Genomic DNA, 5,085 nt, shown 5'->3' with positions numbered 1-5,085 from the left:
TTGATTTAATGTTTTAATATCTTTATTTAATGTTTTATTCTATTTATTTAATGTTTCATTCTCTTTATTTAATGTTTCATTCTCTTCATTTAATGTTTCATTCTCATGATTTAGATTGCATTTTTTTTTTTTTTTTAAATTTATTATATATCTTTATTTAATGTTTTATTCTATTTATTTAATGTTTCATTATCTTTATTAAATATTATATTCTCTTTATTTAATGTTTCATTCTCTTTATTTAATGTTTTATTATCTTCATTTAATGTTTTATTCTCTTGATTTAATGTTTTAATATCTTTATTTAATGTTTTATTCTATTTATTTAATGTTTCATTCTCTTTATTTAATGTTTCATTCTCTTCATTTAATGTTTTATTCTCTTTCTTTAATGTTTTATTATCTTTATTTAATGTTTTATTATCTTTATTTAATGTTTTATTATCGTTTGTCACAGTAGCGGTGCAGTGATGTCATGTCATGATGTTTTCATATGTGGACTTTATTTAATGTTCCTGTCATACCGGTGTGCCGTCATGATGCAGTGTTTTTCATTATCCTCCTTTATACCGGTGTGATTCCGGATTACCGCTCAACCTCCTATAGCTAGTATAGCTAGGATTCAGCCGCCTGGGAGCTAGAGGAGGCGTCCCGGTAGAATCCGGTGACCGGGAAATAGGTTCGGCGATCACCGCGCATTGCATGACGGGTAGATTTTTTTTTTTTTTTTTTTATTTCAAAAACTTTATTGAGACATTTGTTCATACATATAAAACACAATATATTTATATATATATATGTATATATTTACATTTTCAAGTTCTTATTTTTAAGTTCTTAAGTTGATGCCACGAAGGCTGAAACATCATCTATTATCTTTATTTAATGTTTTATTCTATTTATTTAATGTTTCATTATCTTTATTAAATGTTATATTATCTTTATTTAATGTTTTATTCATTTATTTAATGTTTCATTCTCTTTATTTAATGTTTTATTATCTTCATTTAATGTTTTATTCTCTTGATTTAATGTTTTAATATCTTTATTTAATGTTTTATTCTATTTATTTAATGTTTCATTCTCTTTATTTAATGTTTCATTATCTTTATTAAATGTTATATTATTTTTTTAATGTTTTATTCTATTTATTTAATGTTTCATTATCTTTATTTAATGTTTTATTATCTTCATTTTAATGTTTTATTCTCTTGATTTAATGTTTTAATATCTTTATTTAATGTTTTATTCTATTTATTTAATGTTTCATTCTCTTTATTTAATGTTTCATTCTCTTCATTTAATGTTTCATTCTCTTTATTTAATGTTTTGCATTATCTTTATTTAATTTTTTAATTTTTATATATCTTTATTTAATGTTTTATTCTATTTATTTAATGTTTCATTATCTTTATTAAATGTTATATTCTCTTTATTTAATGTTTCATTCTCTTTATTTAATGTTTTATTATCGGTGGATTAATGGCTCATTATCCTCCTAAATGTTATATTATCTTTATTTAATGTTTTATTCTATTTATTTAATGTTTCATTCGTCTTTATTTAATGTTTTACCGGGAAATAGGTTTATTCACCGCGCATTGCATGCTGGGTAGATTTTTTTTTTGTTTTTTTTTTTATTTAAATTCACTAACTTTATTGAGACATTTGTTCATACATATAAAACACAATATATTTATATATATATGTATATATTTAAATTTTCAAGTTCTTATTTTTAAGATCTTAAGTTGATGCCACATTTAATGCTTTAATATCATCTATTATCTTTATTTAATGTTTTATTATCTTTATTTAATGTTTCATTATCGTTTGTCACAGTCGCGGTGCAGTGACGTCACGTCATGATGTTTTCACGGATGTTTATCTGGACGGCTCATCCTCCTGTATACCGGTGTGCCGGATTTAATGTTTTACGGTACCGGTCCGGTGGACCGAATGTTTCAACCTCCTATAGCTAGCATAGCTAGAGGAGGTTGAGCCGTCTGGGAGCTAGAGGAGGCGTCCCGGTAGAATCCCGGTGACCGGGAAATAGGTTCAGTCACCGCGCATTGCATGCTGGGTAGATTTTTTTTTTTTTTAAAATTCACTAACTTTATTGAGACATTTGTTCATACATATAAAACACAATATATTTATATATATATGTATTTATTTAAATTTTCAAGTTCTTATTTTTAAGATCTTAAGTTGATGCCACGAAGGCTGCAATATCATCTATTATCTTTATTTAATGTTTTATTATCTTTATTTAATGTTTCGCGTTTGTCACAGTCGCGGTGCAGTGACGTCACGTCATGATGTTTTCACGGATGTTTATCTGGACGGCTCATCCTCCTGTATACCGGTGTGCCGGATTACCGGCGTTTTTCACGGTACCGGTACCGGTGGACCGACCGGCTCAACCTCCTATAGCTAGCATAGCTAGAGGAGGTTGAGCCGTCTGGGAGCTAGAGGAGGCGTCCCGGTAGAATCCCGGTGACCGGGAAATAGGTTCCGGCGATCACCGCGCATTGCATGCTGGGTAGATTTTTTTATTTTTTTTTTTTAAATTCACTAACTTTATTGAGACATTTGTTCATACATATAAAACACTATATTTATATATATATGTATATATTTAAATTTTCAAGTTCTTATTTTTAAGATCTTAAGTTGATGCCACGAAGGCTGCAATATCATCTATTATCTTTATTTAATGTTTTATTATCTTTATTTAATGTTTCGTGTTTGTCACAGTCGCGGTGCAGTGACGTCACGTCATGATGTTTTCACGGATGTTTATCTGGACGGCTCATCCTCCTGTATACCGGTGTGCCGGATTACCGGCGTTTTTCACGGTACCAGTGGACCGACCGGCTTCTATAGCTAGCATAGCTAGAGGAGGTTGAGCCGTCTGGGAGCTAGAGGAGGCGTCCCGGTAGAATCCCGGTGACCGGGAAATAGGTTCCGCGATCACCGCGCATTGCATGCTGGGTGGATTTTTTTTTTTTTTAATGTTTTAAATTCACTAACTTTATTGAGACATTTGTTCATACATATAAAACACAATATATTTATATATATATATTATTTTTTAAATTTTCAAGTTCTTATTTTTAAGATCTTAAGTTGATGCCACGAAGGCTGCAATATCATCTATTATCTTTATTTAATGTTTTATTATCTTTATTTAATGTTTCGCGTTTGTCACAGTCGCGGTGCAGTGACGTCACGTCATGATGTTTTCACGGATGTTTATCTGGACGGCTCATCCTCCTGTATACCGGTGTGCCGGATTACCGGCGTTTTTCACGGTACCGTACGGTGGATTTATAGCTAGCATAGCTAGAGGAGGTTGAGCCGTCTGGGAGCTAGAGGAGGCGTCCCGGTAGAATCCCGGTGACCGGGAAATAGGTTCCGGCGATCACCGCGCATTGCATGCTGGGTAGATTTTTTTTTTTTTTTTATTTTTTTAAATTCACTAACTTTATTGAGACATTTGTTCATACATATAAAACACAATATATTTATATATATATGTATATATTTAAATTTTCAAGTTCTTATTTTTAAGATCTTAAGTTGATGCCACGAAGGCTGCAATATCATCTATTATCTTTATTTAATGTTTTATTATCTTTATTTAATGTTTCGCGTTTGTCACAGTCGCGGTGCAGTGACGTCACGTCATGATGTTTTCACGGATGTTTATCTGGACGGCTCATCCTCCTGTATACCGGTGTGCCGGATTACCGGCGTTTTTCACGGTACCAGTACCGGTGGACCGACCGGCTCAACCTCCTATAGCTAGCATAGCTAGAGGAGGTTGAGCCGTCTGGGAGCTAGAGGAGGCGTCCCGGTAGAATCCCGGTGACCGGGAAATAGGTTCCGGCGATCACCGCGCATTGCATGCCGGGTAGATTTTTTTTAAATTTTTTTTTTTTAAATTCACTAACTTTATTGAGACATTTGTTCATACATATAAAACACAATATATTTATATGTATATGTATATATTTAAATTTTCAAGTTCTTATTTTTAAGATCTTAAGTTGATGCCACGAAGGCTGCAATATCATCTATTATCTTTATTTAATGTTTTATTATCTTTATTTAATGTTTCGCTTTTGTCACAGTCGCGGTGCAGTGACGTCACGTCATGATGTTTTCACGGATGTTTATCTGGACGGCTCATCCTCCTGTATACCGGTGTGCCGGATTACCGGCGTTTTTCACGGTACCGGTACCGGTGGACCGACCGGCTCAACCTCCTATAGCTAGCATAGCTAGAGGAGGTTGAGCCGTCTGGGATGTTTTATTCATCTTTATTTATGTTTTCATCTTTGGAAATGTTATATCCTCTTTATTTAATGTTTTATTCTATTTATTTAATGTTTCCGGTTATCTTTATTTAATGTTTTAATATCTTTATTTAATGTTTTATTCTCTTCATTTAATGTTTTAATATCTTTATTTAATGTTTTATTCTATTTATTTAATGTTTCAATATTTTATTTACATTTAAATTTATTAAATGTTATATATATAAAATATATTTAATGTTTTATTCTATTTATTTAATGTTTCATTATCTTTATTTAATGTTTTATTATCTTCATTTAATGTTTTATATCTTATTTAATGTTTATATATATATTTAATGTTTTATTCTATTTATTTAATACATATTTTTTAATGTTTCATCTTATATTTTGTTTCCTTCTCTTCATTTAATGTTTTATTCTATTTCTTTATGTTTATTATCTTTATTTAATGTTTTATTATCTTTATTTAATGTTTATTTGTCACAGTATATGCAGTGACGTATATATGATGTTTTCATGGTGGATATATATATATCCTCCTATATACCGGTATATTCTTATATATATTTTATATATATATATATATATATATTCTTAAATAATGGCCTAAGTCATATTTTCAAGTTGTTCATTCTTATAATATATATATAACCATATATATATATATATATATTATATATAATATATATATATATATATATATATATATTATGACATATATATATATATATATAATATTATATATTGTTATATACAT

Source organism: Anoplopoma fimbria, chromosome 6, assembly GCF_027596085.1.
Source record: "Anoplopoma fimbria isolate UVic2021 breed Golden Eagle Sablefish chromosome 6, Afim_UVic_2022, whole genome shotgun sequence".
NCBI classification, from domain to species: Eukaryota; Metazoa; Chordata; class Actinopteri; order Perciformes; family Anoplopomatidae; genus Anoplopoma; species Anoplopoma fimbria.
The sequence above is the reverse complement of the archived record's forward strand: the minus strand, read 5'-3'. Positions refer to the sequence as shown.